At 46.5% G+C, this 18,085-nt stretch overlaps 1 pseudogene across 1 annotated transcript; it reads right to left on the bottom strand.

Annotated features, from left to right (window-relative positions):
- Positions 1–10,737: 10,737 nt before the first annotated feature.
- Positions 10,738–12,189, bottom strand: LOC307102517 (microsomal glutathione S-transferase 1-like; annotated as a pseudogene). Its single transcript has one exon. The product of its transcript is annotated as a microsomal glutathione S-transferase 1-like (transcript).
- Positions 12,190–18,085: the final 5,896 nt, after the last annotated feature.

Below are 18,085 nucleotides of genomic sequence, written 5' to 3'. Positions count from 1 at the left end.
CCGCAGTTCAGGAGCCTCCGGGAGTGGCGGTGCCAGGCCATCCAGTCCCTGAGGCATGCCCGCCGGTGCCCCGACGCCAGGTGCCCGCAGCCGTCCTGCCAGAAGATGAGGTGGGCTGTGCAGCACACCAAGGGCTGCCAGCGCAACACCAATGGAGGCTGCGGCGTGTGCAAGCCGTTCATCGCCCTTTGCTGCTACCATGCCAAGCACTGCCAAGAAAACACATGCCCCGTTCCCGACTGCCTCAACATCAAGCAGAAGCTCCACCAGCAGGAGATGCAGCACCGCCGGCAGCCCGCGTAGCTCATGCGCCAGCGGAAGCCACCATCAACACCCGCACCGTGCCTCAGCGAGTCTGCCTCCCCCTCCTTCAGCACCACCCCGGCCCCCCACACTGCATCCCAGCACACCCTGGACACCACGGCCCCCGACTCTGCCCCAGACCTCGCCTGTGAGCATGTCACTAGCCGGCTTCTCCCGCGTGGCCAGAACTCAGCCCCCCACCACAGTTTGCACTGGGAAGCGGGGCCGGGGGGGCGGCTGCTGAGAGCGGGCAGCATGAGAGCGGGCAGGTGCCAGCCCCCCGCCCCCCGCCCAGGCCCACCTGCAGCAGTGGAGGCGGCGGGCAGATTGCACGTGAGGCACAGCAGCAGCAGCACCTGTACTGGGTGAGCACCAACAACGGTATGCCCCTGAGGCACAGTGACCCCCGAGAGCCAGATGGCCCCCCTGGGCCTGAATGTGACCCGACCAGGTCAGTGGGCCTGTTATTCTGCCCACGACCCCCCCCCCCCCTCCCGCGCAGTGGCAGCCGGCACCCATCCCCCAGCCACAGCCAATGTGAGGCATGCCCAGCCCGTGATGTCGCTGCAGACACAAGGTGCAGCCCCCTCAGAGCATCTCTCCAGGTGCCCTGCTGCGGACCCTGAAGTCTCCCAGCTCCCCCAGCAGCTGCACGTGCTCAACATCCTCAAGTCAAACCCTCAGCTGATGGCAGCTCTCACCAAACAGCACACGGCCAAGTAAGTGGCCAGCCAGCCCGGCCTTCAGCTCTAGCCCAGCCTGCTGAACCTGAACGCCATGCAAGCCAGCGGGCCACAACCTGCTGTCCCTCCACAGCAGCAAACAATGGGAGGCCTGAACCCCCAGGGCCAGGCCTTGAATGTCATGAACCCGGGGCGCAACCCCAGCGTGGTGAGTATGAACCACAGTACAGAGAGATGCCACGGAGCAGCAGCAGCAGCAACAGCAACAACAGAAAGGCAGAGCTGGCATGCTGCAGGCCTGGCAGGACACGCCCGGTTCCCGCAGCCTCAGGGACGCTGACGCTACCCGCAGCCACGCAGCAGCAGCGGACCCAGCAGCAGATTGGGTCCCAGGCCAGCCAAACCCTGTTGGGCATATTCTGTACCTTCCCCCTGCCCTCAGTTTCTCCCCTGCGCTCAGTACTTCCTATTGTCCTAGCTTGAGGCTCCTGCCCTCTCTGCTGTTTTCCTGTTCTTTTCATTTCAGGTGTCACAGGAGAAGCTAAGCAGCCGAGAAAAGCAACGCTAGACCCCGCTTTTTGCAACCGCCTGCACCTACATCCGACCCACACAGAGACATAAATATCCCGCCCTCCCTACTCCTGCTTGCTGTAAAGGATATACTGGTGTGTATTATGAATAAAATCTCTAAAACTCTCACAACGTCTCTTGGCCTGCCTCCTGTCAGCACGGACCTAACAAACCCCATGAGCCCCAGCAGCACATGCTCTCAGAGAACCACAGGCCTCACCTCTCTGGCCAGCAGATGGCCACATCCCTCGTAGCCAGGTGAGATCTCTGGCCCCTGTCCAGTCTCCAGACCCCAGTGCCAGCATCCACGTTCCAGCCCATCACCACGGATACACCCCAGCCTTCGCCACACCATGTCTCCCCCAGATTGGTTCTCCCCACCCAGGACTCCCAGTCACCATGGCCAGCTCCATAGATCGGGGACACTTGGGGAACCCCAAACATGCAATGCTACCACAGCTAAATACCCCTACAGGAGTTCGTTGCCCAGTGAGCTGTCCCTGGTTGGTGACACCACAGTAGACACCCTTAAATGTTGTGGGAGCAGGAGCAGAGGTGGCGCCGCCCAGGAGAGGCCTCAGTGCGGGCCCTTCCGCAGAGGCAGCGGGAGGGGGGGCTGTGAGGTCCTGGACCCAGTGCTGCCCCTTCCACAAAGACAGCCACAGAGGCAGTGGCGTGGGCCCGATCCCAGCACCACACCTCTGCAGAGGCTGGACGGGTACGACCTGCTGTGCCTCAACCTCCCACAGCCCCTCCCCCAGTCAGCCTGGCCCCAGATCACCCCCCACCCACCAGTGGGCAGGGGGCAGGGCCAGCGCTAAGAAGTGAGGGCTGAGGGCCCGGCAGCCTCGGCGGGTTGATGGGGGCGGTGCCTTCCCATGATTGCCCGGTCACCTCCTGTAGAGGGAGGCCAGACTGCGGCTTGGGGAGCGGGCCTAAGTCGTCAGTAGGACATCCCCTGAGGGCTCCCGGAATGTGAGAGGGGGCAGGCCGGGCTGAGGGACCCCCCCCCCCCAGAGCATGGATTTTCGTGCACCGGGCCTCTAGTCTCCAATAATAAGGCAGATCAACATTATGAACCCCTTGATATGATGAGAAGAACACAATATCAAAAACACATAACATGATTCCAGAAATATTGGACAAACCCAAATTTTGCAATATAACTGACCAGGACTCTTTGAAAGTGTCAAGTTCATAGAAGACTGAGAAATTGTTACAGACTGCAGGAGATAAGAAGACATGATAACTAAATGCCATGTGGGATTCTGAATAGGGTCCCAGAACATAAAAGGAACATTAATGGAAAAAATGGTGACATTCAAATAAGGTCTGTAGTTTAGTTAATACTATTGTACCAATGTTAGTTTCCCATTCTTTCTTTAAAAATATTTTTTATTGATTTTTTTTAGAGCAAGGAAGGGAGAGATAGAGAAACATCAATGCCAGAGTGAAGCATTGACCAGCTGCCTACTGGGGATCGAGCTTACAACCCAGGTATGTGGCCCTGACTGGGAATCAAACCAGCAATCTTTCTGTGCACGGGACATCGCTCAACCAACTGAGCCACATGGCCAGGGCTAATTTCCCATTCTTGATACGTATACTGTGATCATGTAAGATGTTAACATTAGGGGAATGAGAGGAGGAATATAAGATAATTTTTTTTTTGTATTATTTGGGCCACTTTTCTGCAAGTCTAAAATTAGTTCAAAATAAAAAAATTAAAAGAAGAAGTCTGACCTATTCCTGTACTGTGCATGTTGGGTTCTGCAACTCTGAAATCATCCCTGAATGGTCAGCAGTTCCTCCAGGCTGAGGTAAGTCAGAGTTTTGTTGAAACACTTCACCCAGCTAGGGTTTTACGTTGTCTTTCTTTCCTCTTTGCTGGCTCTCCTGACGTGTGGGCAGCATAGATCATGACCACTTTCTGCTAATATCATGCACTTCCCCACATCCTGCTCAGGGTCACTATCATCACTGACACCCACACAGGCTTTCTGATAAAAAGCTTTCAGCCCGAATTCTCTAACAGTTTCCCATGTGTTCTGCCTCCCACTCCTACCAATTCTACCCCTCCTCCCTCAGACCCCAGGCCTGGGCCAGCACCCTCCAATCTCTTCCCCTTTTCCGTGAACCAGGCTGCTCCCCACTTCCAATCTGGTCCAGGTCAAGGAGGCTTTGGGAGACTTCAAATGGTTTTGGGCCATGAGTGCTGTGTCCGGGCTCTGACAAGAAAAGCCTTGTGATCTGATTTCTGTGCCTACTGCCCAGCCGCACGTGCAGGAGTTTCCAGTGGGCAGCGCTGCTGTCAGTCTTTCAGCAGGTGGGAGGGAGGGGATGGAGGTCCAAAGGGCAGGGCTGGCCTTGTCGATGAGGACAGTTCTGACATTCCCCTTCTTCCCTGATTCTCTGCTTTCATCCTCACATCTCTCCTAAGCAGGGTGGTCTCTCCCTTTGAAGTGGGTCTGGCAGTGGCAGGGGCTGTAATCACGAGACGGGGTGGGACATACATAAACTCATCCAGGGCAGGGACAGTGCTGGCATCTGATAGAGCCTCAATAAAATTGCATTGAGTGAAGGAACGAATGGTGAAGGAAGTCAATGCTATATAGTGCCATTTCCTCAGCAACTTTTTCAGTTTAGATCTTCAGCCTTCCAGTGGCAGACTCCCAAATCAGTTTTTCCAAAATAAAAGGCTTTTTGGAATCCTCCAAATCCCTGTTTCCTAAAGTTTGGGAAGCGGCCCAAGGGTGCCCAAAGAGCCTTTGCAGTCCCTGGATTTTTAGAACGCCATCCCATGAGGAGACTGGCCAAACAGAACCATCTGTTGCCTTTTCTTTCAGGTGCCTAGTTCTTGCTCTTTGTTGCCAAAACTGTTCCTGTTTTGGAGAGCTCAAAATTTACACGCTTCATTATGCGTTCAATCAATATTCAAATTAATATTTATGGAGCTCCGCCCGTGTGCCACGCCAAGCACTGGGGATGTAATGGTGGGAAAAGCCAGGTCCTGTTTTTCCCTAGGAATGAGCTATTCTACAGACCACCTCTGCTGTCTCTGATGGGAGCAGTTCACTTCCCTGCACGCCAGCCATTTTCACCCTGAGCCTCAGAAACCCATGCTCTTTCCTTTGAAACCCCAAGGACCTGTCCCTCAGAGAAGGACTAGAGCAGCAATCAAGATTTCTTTGTATTTGGTGGCCTGCTGGCTGGGATTCAGGCTGGAGTAATCCCATTCTTGGATCTGGATCTTGGGCTTGTTTTGGACAACAAACAAATGGGTATGAGCTATGATGCTTTAACCAGAGGACCACCCAGTTAATGAGAAGTTTACAGAACTCTCAGGGAAAAGTCCATAGATAAGTGAGTGGCCCAGGGTGAGGTCATCCAGGAAGGCAGGTTCCTTCTATCTTGTTGCTTCACCAATTCTAGGGGTTTGCCTTTGTCATCATGGCTGAAATTGCCTCACCAGCCCACAGGAAGTTAGCAAAGAATGAGGAAGGCATTTGACCTATCAGTTGTTCCATCACGTCCAATCAGGTCCCACAGGCCAGAACTTACTCCCATGGCTATAATTAGCTTTAAGGGAGGCTGGGAATGTAGACTTCAATGGAGTGGTCATGTGCCAGGTAAAATTTCCAGGGCCTATTACTCTAAGGAAGAAGGGGAGCATGGATACGACTGGACAATTACCAGTCTGTGTCACACACTCCTTTAGTCCTTTTCCCATTGTCCAGATTGTTCTCGAATCTTCATACTATCCACCCTCAAACCTCACTCCCACCTTCCCTAACCTGTGGCTCTCTCTGGACTCCTGGACCTGGCCTACTCCAGACTGGTTCTGGTTTTGTTTTTTAAACATATTTTTATTGATTTTAGAGAGAGATGAAGGGAGAGGGATAGAGAAATAGAAACATCGATGAGAAAGAAACATCGATCGACTGCCTCCAGCACTCTTTCTACTGGGGATTGAGCCCCAATCTGGGCATGTGCCCTGACTAGGAATCGATCTGGTGACCTCTTGGTTCATGGTTTAACGCTCAACCACTGAACCACACTGGCCGGGCCAGACTGGCTCTTTTTGCTCTTCCTTTAAGCAAGTTCCTCTTAGGAACTTGCTTGGGGAAGGGGACCTTCTGATGGAAGAGGGTATCACCAAGAGAGAAACAAGATGTTGACAGCCAAGGTTGGGCCATCCAAGGTCAGACCCACCTATTTTATAGATGTTATAGACCCCTTCTGTACGCCAGCTTAGAGGGCTTACAGGGACAAAGCATGTATGGAGATATTGTTGGGACATTTCAGGGCTTACAGTTAGGAGAGAAAGCAGCTAAGAATGAGTACTTGAGGGAGGGTCCACATATAAGCTAGATACTGCCATGATTTTATTTTCCTTTTCCTCCTCCACCTCCCATCTTCAGCCTCTCCAGCATCACTAACATCATTATAACGACCACTTATTGCACACCACCTGTGCCAGGCCCTCTACATGCAACATCTCTTTTACCCTCCACTCCAACCCCAAGAGTTAGGCATTATTTTCTATCTCATAGCTTGAAAAGCTGAGGCACGGAGAGAACCAATTTTATACTGTTGTCATAAGGATTAAATGACGTAATTTAGATAAGGACATCTAGCTCAGTGCCTGGAAAGCACACAGTACTCAATATATACACTTCTATTGTTTTAACAGGGGAGGAAACTGGCTTACAGAAGGCATGTGCTTTGCCAGGGTTGGTTCCAGAATTTATATATAGGAGGGGTATAGGGTGGTGATGTGGCTTGGGGTGTTTGGGACTGCTAGGGGACTTGTCTTAAAGCTGTGTTTGCAAAAAAAAAAGCACACCATGTTAACTTAGCTTGTGTATAGCAAGAATACCAAATTTTTCTAACCTGGTTACATTCATACTTTACATACGATCAAGACTATTTCAATTGTTCATTACAGTGATGATTACTGTCATCTTATGGAACAGCTTGAGGTCTGATGGAGACCATGGGTGGCCAAAGCCCCTCCAAGTTGCCTTTTGGTGCCGCCACTGTAATGGCCCACGCTAGCAAAGGGTGGGGCCAGGCTTTGAGAGCAGTCCTGCCTCGAGAGCCCATGTCTTCACTACTACCCCGTGCCGCCTCTGAGAGGTGGCAGAGACATCACTAACTGCGGTTTGGCTTTCCCCAAGCCTGGCCTCCTGCCTGAGGGATTAGGGGTTGATGAGGTCCCCGTGCATCTTTCTGGGACTCTTTCTGGGGCTACACCACTGTTTCTTACAAAGCAAAGCAGAGACACAGAAACCCGAAAGGTAGATTTCTCTTTGATGCATTTCCTGAAAGACAGAGACTCCTAGCTCATACAATGAGCTTGGACTGGATCTCTTCACCATTCTCCAAATTCCTCTGGAAACCTGTTTCACAGCATTAGGTCAGACTTCCTGTCAGCCCAGCAAACTGACTGGCTGCGACTGTCTCCCTGTAATCAGAATTCTCAGTCTCCCCTGGAAGGGCCCACGGTGCTGTCCGGCTCCTCTGGACAGCAGTAATGACACAGCTTTCGCCCAGAGGGGTTCTATAGTGTTTGACAGTTTCTGGATGTGACAGCAGGCCAGGCTGGGATTTTACAGACAAAGGCTTCTCAGATCTGAAGAGAATATCAGAGACACGCATTTGTAAAAGCCCGTGTCAGATTCTGATCAGAGCAAAGAATGGATTTTAATGAGCTCTAAGTGAAAAGCCCAGCCAGCCCTGCCCTTGGGGAGATAGATGGCTGGCGCCAGTCTCTCACTCACTGATTCATACATTTACTCCTAGACCACCAATATTTATTGGGCACCTACTATGTGCCAAACACCACCCAAGCACTGCGAATGTGAGGACCTGCACAGATCCGAACTCAGAGATCACTGTCCTCTGCAGAGGACACGGGTGTGGAATGAGACAAGTACTGTATTTTCTTTATATTGGGCCCAAATCTGAGTTTGTTCGTTTATTTGCTTTTGCACTTTTCGAACGTCCTGAGCGCTTGCTGTGTTAGGTGGGAAAGAGGGGTAACGCATACACCCAGATCTTAATTGATATGGGAAAGCAGAGGTAGGAAAACTATACACTGACATGTAATAATTTTGAAATGTTAACAGGGGACCCGCTTCAGTGGGCAGCATAGGACAATGTTGAAGAGCGGTGGCCATGCTGCCCAAACCGAACCGGGTTTGAGTGCCAGCGGCACACCCACCAGCAGGGAGGCTTTGTCCGGTGCTGCGGTGCCAGGAAAGGTGTTTCCGTGCTCAGCCTCTAGGGTGAGGACCGCCTGGGCATAAACAACCAAAAAGCAGTGTGCTGACAGGTGCTGTTGCCAAGTGCAATGGTTAGTTTTATGTCACGTTGAATGGGGCACAGAGCGCCCAGATATCTGGGTGAATATTGCTTCTGAGTGTGCCTGTCAGCGTGTTTCTGAATGACATGAACAGTAGAATGGTAGACTGAGTTAAGCAGATTGTCTTCACCCTTGTGGGCTGAGGGCCTGAATAGAACACAACAGGCTGAGGAAGGAAGAATTCTCTCTCTCTCTGCCCAATGTCTTTGAGCCGAGACATCGTCTTCTCCTGCCTTCAGACTTGAATTCAGACTGGAACTTACACCGTCGGCTGGCTCTCCTGGGTCTCCAGCTTGCTGATTGCATATCTTGGACTTATCAGCCTCCATATTTGTGTGAGCCAACTCCTTGTATTCTATCTCTATCTATCTATCTATCTATCTATCTATCTATCTATCTATCTAATTAATTGTTTCTCTGGTGAACCAAAATTATACACCAAGCAATAATAGGAGCCCTTGAAGTGTCTGGTGCATTGAACAAAAGTGCCCCTGCATGTTCTTCATGCTTTGGAAGCCTGGGGCACTGAGGACTGCCTCAGACTCCTCCCTTCCTCTGTTCTCTCCCTTCTCCTCTCTTCTTGTCCCCTCCCCTGCCTTCTCCCAGCTCCACCTCTCTCTTCCCCCTTCTTCTCCCCCTCCTCTCCTCTATCCCTCCCCCTTTCTCTGTTTCTTGCCTTCCCCACCTACTTCCAGCTCTCACTATTCTTAGATTCTTGTCTTTCCCTTAAAACACAGGCTACCGGTTAGGGCCAGATGGGCATATTTGACACGAAGATGTGAATAATTAATAAGAATTAAAGCGTTGCCACCCTAAACCAGGGTTGGTGATTTCTTTTCTTCAGCGAGGGAACAAATCCTTAGAGAAAGAGCCGATGCCCTTTGGGAGAAGATGCGGACACGGGACAAGGAGTGGGTGGCAGGGGGTTCGTTTCCTGGCCATGAAGCCTTTAGATTGTCCAGATTCCAGCGTGTATGGATCTTAAATGCCCTTGAAGGGACTTTGACTCCATTTCTGGTTTCAGCCAAAGACAGAGAGGCCAGGCCACAGGATCTGCCCAGGCCAGGTCCACAGCCAGGTAGGTCTTGGGAGGCTAGGTTTACCTAGGGTTCACATGTAACATACAGGCCACCAAGTCAGCAGCCACAGCATTCCTATGCCTCCGCATCTCCGCGCCAAAAGGCCTCCTGAGAAAACGTAGATGACCACCTGAGGGCGCTGTTACTCCACAATTTTTCTGTAAAAACTGCAGTCAGCTAACAAGGGTGTCTAGATTTCCTTTGTTTTGGGGGCGCAACCAAAGGATGCCTCTGGGAAAGAGGGGTAACACATACTCCCAGATCTTAATTGATATGGAAAAGCAGAGGTAGGAAAACTACACACTGACATGTAATGATTTTGAAATTTTAACAGGATACTCTCTTCAATGGGCAGCGTAGAATAATGTTGGAGAGCACTGTCCATGCTGCCCACACTGAACCGGGTTTGAGTGCCAGCGGCACACCCACCAGCCGTGTGGCTTTGTCTAGTGACTGAGTCTCTCTGGGCTTCAGCTTTTTCATCTGCTTCATAGGGCACTTGTGAGGGTTACAGGGAGGAGGCTAGGTGCATAAAGCTACCCCCCCCCCCATTATTAAATTCTATTTACCAAATTATTAAAGAGACCAAGAAGGTACCAGCTGCTTGCCAACCAAATGGAGTGGGGGATGGGAGGTGGGGTCGGGATGGGGGTGGGGTGGGGAGAGGCTGGCGTTCAAAGCTGTACAATTGGATGAAATGGGAGGAATATTTAGACAGAAGGGTTGGACAGGTCAGGCCAAGCAAAGAACATGCCACCAAAAAGGCTACTTTCCCCTCCTTTTGCTCAATGCGCCGATGTAAATCTCTGCAGGGGTGCTGCACTCATAGGCTTGCCTGGCCGAGGACCAGCTTCTCTCAATATTACTCTCAACCCTGTCATTCTGAGCACATTTCATCCTCATGTCTTTTTGCTTATTCAGACTGCTGTTCACCCCAGCTAGAAGAGCAAAGTGAAGGCCAAAATGTAATAGAGGATTTGGGAACTTGAGAGGAAAGCAACAATGACCAGTTAGCAAATTATTATACAGGCCATGCGGACTCCACCGTTGACATAACGAGGGACTTGGTATGTGTGGTAATTGTGCGCACATGAGTTGAGTTTTAGAAAACATATAAAAGAAACACTATTTCCTCTTTAAAAAAGATGGCAAGAAGCATTTGTCAGCAATTATTATGCAGCACTATTTCAAGGGTTGGGCTCTGTCAATGTGTTTTAACCACTAAAGAAAAGGAAATCTAATTGGGCCTAAGGTAGTTGTAAGAGTGGCAGCTTATGAGTTTTGTACTGACAGGTGCTGGTGAAAAGCTGATTAATCCCATTCAAGAATATAATAGGCTACGTTTGTATAGCACTGCATAGGGTACCAAGTACTTTTACATAAACTCTCTCATTTGATGTTCCCAACCACTCTTTGAGATATGACGAGGACAAAGAGAATTATTACTGTCATTAAGAAAAACAGCTTGATTGAGATTATAATTCATATACCAAACAACCCACCATTTAAAGTGTAAAATTCAATGCCTTTAAGCAAATGCACAGATATATGCAACCATCACCACAATTGATTTTAAAATATTTTAATCAGATCAAAAAGAAACCCCTATCCTTTAGCCACCACTCCCTCTATTCTCCCTGTTCCCTTCTTCCCCTACTCTTGACCCTAAACAGCCATGAATCCACTTTCTGTCTCTACAGACTTGTCTATTCTGAGCAATTAACATAACTAAATTAATATAACAAATGGTCTTTCACTTAGCATAATGTTTTCGAGGTTCTATTATATTGTAGCATATGTGAGTATTCTAGTCCTTTTTATGGCTGAATAATATTCCATTGTATAGAGATAGCATATTCATCAGTTGGCATACATTTGAGTTGCTTCCACCTTTTGTTTACTTTGAATAATGCTTCTATAAACGTTAACATACAAGTTTTTTTTTGTGTGTGTGCTGACACATGCTTTCTTTTCTCCTGTGTAGCTACCTAGGAGTGGAATTGCCAGGTCATATGGTAACTCAGTGTTTAAATGTTTGAGGAACTCCAGGACTGTCTTTCAAAGTGGCTGCATTTCCATTTCTATCAGCAGTGTGGAAGGGTTATGACTTCTCCACATCCTTGTCACTGCTTGTTATTATCTGACTTTTTCATTCTAGTCATTCTGATGGGTGTGAAATATCTCACTGTGAGTTTGATTTGCACATCCCTGATCTGATGACTAATGAGATCAAACAGCTTTTCTGGTGTTTATCTACCATTTGAATATCTTCTTTGCATATATGGGAAGGATCTTCAGATCCTTTGCCCATTTAAAATTTGTATTTGTCTTTTTTATTACTGAGTTGTAAAAGTCCTTTTTATTATTCTTTAAATTCTTTATTTCATGCACCCATTTCAGCAATATTGAAATAGGTTTCTCATACATGCACTCATTCCTTTTATAGATTTAAAATATGAAATGGTGAATGAATGTTACAAATTATAATAAAAATTTATAACAAAGTACTTTTAGAATAAGACTATAGATTTAAGAATTACGTTAAATTTCTAGCGCAAATATAACACAAGAGTAAAGGACATTCATTGATGATGTTTAAATTCAGACTAGGTTTCCCCCATCTTAATTTCTCTGCTCCCTTCCACTTAAAATCTTAAAAAGTATTCATTATAAGTTGGAAGTACAGAATTCTTAGAAAATAATAGGGTGATGAGTTGTATGATTCTCCTTACAGGTACAATCTAGTCTTCAGCAACCTGTAAATCATTGAAAAAGTAACTCCATATCCAACAGCAACAAAAAAGCCAAAGCACGATTTGGCTGGAGAAAGGGTAACAAATATGAAATTGTGTGGTAGATCCGTGCTCCAATGAAGGATAGCTGTAGAGCGATCTGGACCACTTAAGAACTACAGAACGCCAATACCAAGAAATGGCACAATATTTTCAAGGTTATTCAGGTGGGCCCTTCATATGCGTTCTACTCTATCATCAACCCAAAGGTACTTCTTGGCATTTTCTCCTTTGCTGAAGCTTGCATAGTCTTCTGGGTTGGCAAAAACCTTTCTTGTCATTCTATAGAATGCAGTTGCAGTTCCCATAAACACCATTTTTGAAAGAACAATTGCTGTTTAGGAGGCAAATGCCATGAATACCTCCTTTTCCATTAGCTGGGCAAGGTCAACCATTTTTTCAACTTTGACCGTGGATCCCGTGGATTGCAGCAGGAGCAAAGCTGCAAACCTGTCCCGGCAGGCGGGTGGCTGAACTGGGGGGACTTTCCGAGTTGTAAGTGTTCTTTATATATTCAAGATACAATACCTTATCAGATGTATCACTTGCTAGTACTTTCTCCTATTTGGTTCGTTGTCTATTAACTTTTTGGCTAATTCCCTTTGAAGGATAAAAAAAAATTTCAATTTTTATGGCCAATTTCCAGAGACTTTAAATGTTTTTATTTTTAAAGTAATCTTCAGCAGTTTTGTTGGGAAGCCAGTCCACAGATCTTCTCATGCTGTCATGCTGGACATGGAACCCTTATTACTATTATTTAATAGATGAGAACAATGTTCATATATTTGGGATACTGGGGGTAGCATTGGAGAAAGGAAAGTCAGCCAGGATCAAAACAGTACAAATGCCTAAGCATAGAATTTCAGGTGGTGAAGGACGTTAGATGTTACCTATACCAGATTTTACTGGATAAAGCAATATTTCTACAATCATTCTTAGATGTGGTCCTTCAGTCTCTACTTGAACACCACCAGAAATGAGGAACTCACTACTATTAGTTTAGATTAAACATGATCCCCATGAGCAACAAAACTATGCAAAAACCCAAACAGCATGCACCTAGCAAGAGCTGCTGAATATACAAACGAAAGGGGAAACAGAGAAAATAGGTTCTTCGGAATCCTAAACAATCTTATGTCACCAGCAGGTCATGGGCATGCTGTAGAAGGCCAACTAACTGTTTCTGAACACCAGGTGCCCAAGAGACTGCTCTAATTTTAGAATTAACATAGTGCTTACTAAAGAGGTCCAGGACTCATGGGTCTGGAATGTGATGTTCTTTCACCCTCGGGCTCATGTCTTATTGTTGAGTCCGCTCCAATCATTTCCTGACATTGAGAGAGGGAGAACCAGACCGCAGAACTGGCATGTGCCTGAGGAATTGGCCAGGAAATAGAAAGTAAATGCTGCCCTTGAAAGACAGAGTTGGTGGTGGCCACTCTCTGATGAGCTTGTTTTTGTGGTGGCATTGTGCTGATGAGCCTCTGCCCATTTTATTTTTTAAAATATATGTTTTTATTGATTTCAGAGAGGAAGGGAGAGAGAGATAGAAACACCAATGATGAGAGAGTATCATTGGTCGGCTGCTTCCTGCACGTTCCACACTGGGGATCAAGCCCACAACCGGGAATCAAATCGTGACTTCCTGGTTCATAGGACGATACTCAACCACTGAGCCACGCCAGCTGGGCGAGCCTCTGCTCATTCTAGAGCCTGTCTCTGCCCTTGGACCCAGGAGGCTGAGTGAGCAGGGGACATCACCGAGGCCCGGTCACTAGCCAGTGAGCAGGTGTGGTCAGCCTGAGGGGAGTACCAGCAGATCAGAGAGTAAAGGAGAAGCTGGGACACTGCTTCCTGGCTCTGCAACCTAATCTTCGGCCTGAGCTGTGGCCCCTACCCCGCCCCAAATCTAGTAACACAACCTCCTGTCCTTGTCCTGTTGGGCCTAGGAATGCTGCGGACAGCTGATCTCTGGGTGTCTCACCATCTCTTAGTTTGTACCCTTAGTAACCATACCGTGGAAATCGACCTTCACAGAAATCTCTTTATTTGATTCAAGTGGGGGCGAATTCTATTTCCTATGACAGATTCCTTGTTACCATCTTGCTATGGTGTCAGTGTTCCTTCCATCGCCTCCAATGATTATCAGGCAAGCAAACAAGCCCATCATGCTGTCCTAGTGCTAACTCTCAGGGACCTCATATGCTCCTCTGAGTCCCAGATAAACAAAAGAGATGACTTTGTTCATAGCCCACCCTAGAGTTTCAAGCCTGTGTTGGATGCATGAATCTGTTTGTTCCACAAGCTTCCTCCAGCTAACATTTCTACAGAGCTCTAATGTCACGTGGCATCAAATTTTGTTTGGTTCCTGAACTTCCCTTGTATCAGTGTGAGACACGCAGTTTCTACCTCTATGGAATAGTGGGCAATTTCAACACATAGCACATGGTATCCTAGTTTAATTTCAAGCAGTTTTCCTGAGTTCTGTCCCCAAATCTGAGCTAATCAAAGTTTCCTTGTCCCTGAGCAGGAGCTTAGAATATTATTTTTAAAAAAAGTTTAAGCATAGGAAAAAGCAAACTGCCTTCTAAGGTCTGTGTTAATTCACCCAAGCTTGCTCTTTGTATTCTTAGCCAAATGACTAAACCTTCTGTTTATAAATAGAGGGGCTTCCCAAGACCTAGGGACCCATCAGGTCACAAGCCAGCCCAGGCTATATTTTTACCAAGTGGTTCGCTGGCATACTGGTTTGAATTTTTTATTTATAGTGACAGCAACATATTTGGCGCTTGCACGTTCTCCTTAAAGCCTGATAACCCCAGGTATCTCGTGCTAAAAGTGGCTTAGCTTTCCCTGATTTAGAAATGAGTTTTGGAGGGGGAGGGTGGTGGGAAACATTCCAATTTGCCAACAGTGTACTAATGGAAGTGTGTCCTTGGCTACCCAGGAAACCTGTGAATTCTCCGTGGAAGCTGTCAGGACAGCTTGGAGGCATCAATGATGAAAACCTCGAGTTATTTCTGGAGTAGGTGATTGATGTTTCAAACAGCAGACGACACTTTGATGGGATCCAGACTCGATGTGATAGGAGTTAATGAGGATAATGATGATGATAATGATATTTACATTATCCCTTTCTTCCAAAGAACCTTTCTGTCCTTTTATCTCATTTGCGTTGAAAATGTCCCATGGGAGGAGGGGAAGGTGTTATTAAACTGTTTTTTTTTTTTTTTCAGGAGAGAGAATAGAGAGAGAGTTAATCACCCAGCTTTCAGGTTCCACTTGAGTGGTGAGAAGGGATGTTTAAATGACACATGAAACTTGGAGAAATTAATCTTAAGAGAAGCACCAGTCTCAATTCCCATTCCTCCAGTACAATGCTCCTTGCCAAGCTCCAGGTAATAGCCCTTCCTGACCCAAGTCCTCAGGGGATCCTCACAGACTGCCAAATTCAGTCTACCTCAGCAGGCGCACCCCTGAACATTCCCACCTATGTGACCTCACTATGCTCTTCTATTTTCCCATGTTTCAGCCAAACAAATCCACTTGCTCGCCCCTACCATCTGCTCTGAGCACCCCATTCTCCTTTCATAAAGTTCATCCCATTTGCAGTAACTTGTTTCATTTGTCTTCCTGTTTGGATGAAAATTCCAGGACAGCAAGGACTGTCACCATTGTACCCCCGGGGCCTAACAGACTTAACTGGCACAGCCAGCAGGTGCTTCTGAAGTGCACACCCACCTCCATGCCTTTGCTCATGCTGCTCCCTCAGCCTCCAATGCCTGCACTCCCGTCTCTGCCTGTTGAACCCAGAGCTGTCCTTCCAAGCTCAGATCCAACCCAGAATCCTCTCTGGGAACCACCATGCCACTGTTCCTTTCAGTTCTTTCTCTCTTTCTTTCTTTCTTTCTTTCTTTCTTTCTTTCTTTCTTTCTTTCTTTCTTTCTTTCTTTCTTTCTTTTTTTAAATATACTTTATTGATTTTTTTTTTTTACAGAGAGGAAAAGAGCGGGACAGAGAGTTAGAAACATCGATGAGAGAGAAACATTGATGAGCTGCCTCCTGCACACTCCCTACTGGGGACGTGCCCGAAACCGAGGTACATGCCCTTGACCGGAATCGAACCGGGGACCCTACAGTCCGCAGGCCGATGCTCTATCCACTGAGCCAAACCGGTTAGGGCTCCTTTCAGTTCTTACCTTCAGCTGTGTCGTAATCATTTGTGCACACGTGTAGTCTTCCTTCCCTGCTCCTCCCCAACTGTCAGCTCTTGAAAGGCAGGAGCTGAACCACGGCACAGTGTGAGCACGTTATTAGACGTGTGTTCACTTGTCTGAAAGTATTGCTGGCCAGCATTCTCCATTCAGGAAAATTCCCGTTTCCAGAGTCTGCAGCTCATCACGAAAGGGAATTTTTCTCATGCTTATCTTCCTCCATTCTTCTGGGAGGCCAAGGGAAGATCAGTCAGGGAATCCTGCCAACTCTCCCTGTAAAAAGTGTCTCCCATCTCTTTGAGAAGCACTCTGTCACTTAGGGGGAGGGTTGCATTTCCTACTGGGGCCCAGGGCAAGTTTGCAGGGATAGCCACTGGCATTATTTAGCTTCATCACCCATATCAATGACAACCTAAGTACAGGAGAACTAATCAATGCAACCTCAGCTGAGAAGGTGAGATGAAATCAATGACCTCTCCAAGGAATTTAGTACTGGTCTATGCTTCTGGTGAGCATTTGCACACACCATTCAGTTACAATAAGAAGACACCAGATTGGACTAACTCTGGGTATGTGTGAAACCTTATAAGCAACACATTTTTTTTGGCAGCTTAAAGACCGTCCCCCCGCCCCCCCTCCCCCAGCTACTAGCAACGTGGGCATACCAAACATCTGTGATATAACACTCCATACAAATTAGAAAGAGCTTCACCAACTGTATCATGGAATATTCAGGGCTGTTAAAATTGATGGAGATCTGTGTTTATTGACATGGAAAGGTGCCCACAACATATTGGTAAGCGAAGAAAGAAGGCTATAAAACAGCATAATTATGTAAAATTATTTCATATTTATACCTACATTTATTCATAGATGTGTGGATAGTCTCTAAAATGTTAATAGTAGCTACCTCTAGGTGATGAAATGTTGAGTAATTTTTTCTTTACTTTTGTTTTTATAATTTCTTTTGTATTGTTTGAATTTTATTTTTACAGTGAGCAGTTAATTCTACAATCAGAAAAAGAAAACAAAGCTACTTTCAGTTAGAAAAATTATTGAAAATAAAAAAGCCTCATTAAAAAATCTTCACATTTCCTTTTGTTGTATCCCATTTGTTTGTTTTTTCTTTTGTTTCCTTTGCTTGAGGGGTTATATAAGGAAAAATATTGCTGAGAGAAATGTCAGAGATTTTACTGCCTATGTTTTCTTCTAGGAGTTTTATGATTTTGAGTCTAACATTTAAGTGTTTAATCCATTTTTAGTTTATTCTTGGGTATGGTGTAAGAAGGTGGTCTACTTTTATTTTTTGCATGTATCTGTCCAACTTTCCCCACACCATTTATTGAATAGACAGTCTTTACCCCATTGTATGTTTTTGCCTCCTTTATCATACCATCTGATTTCACTTATATGAGGAATCTAAAGAACAAAAAGCTGAACAGACAAGATAGAAACAGACTCATAGATACAGAGAACAGACTGGTGGCTGCCAGAGGGGAGTGGGTTAGGGGGACTGGGTGAAAAAGGTGAAGGGATAGAGAAGTACAAATTGGTAGTTGCAAAATAGTCACAAGATTGTAGAGTACAGCATAGAAAATATAGTCAATAATACTGTAATGACTATGTATGGTGCCAGGTGGGTACTGGAAATATCGGGGGAAACACTTTGTAAAGTATATAATTGTTTAACTACTACGCTTTACACCTGAAACTAATGTAAAATAATGTTGAATGTCTACTGTAATTAAAAAACAAAATTTAAATTAAAAAATATTCACATTTCCTAAAAGATGCTTACTGTAAATCAACCAAACAATCAAAAACAAACTCTTGTATGAGAGAAGAAACAAATTGTTTAACTGCCTCCATATCTGAGCCATGTAATGTACTGACCAAAGTTAGGCGTCAAAGGAACAAGGAAAGTTTCTCTAAGCAGGAGCATGTATGAAATCAAGCTCTCCTGACCTGGCATGGAGAACATGCACACTTTTTAAGTGTCTGAAAATAAAAAGTATCTCTTAAAATACCATTTTAATTGAAGCTACTGATGGCAATTGATTTACAGGCATAGTATTTC

This window comes from Cnephaeus nilssonii, assembly GCF_951640355.1.
Source record: "Cnephaeus nilssonii genome assembly, chromosome: 7".
Taxonomy (NCBI): Eukaryota; Metazoa; Chordata; class Mammalia; order Chiroptera; family Vespertilionidae; genus Cnephaeus; species Cnephaeus nilssonii.
The sequence above is the reverse complement of the archived record's forward strand: the minus strand, read 5'-3'. Positions and strand labels throughout refer to the sequence as shown.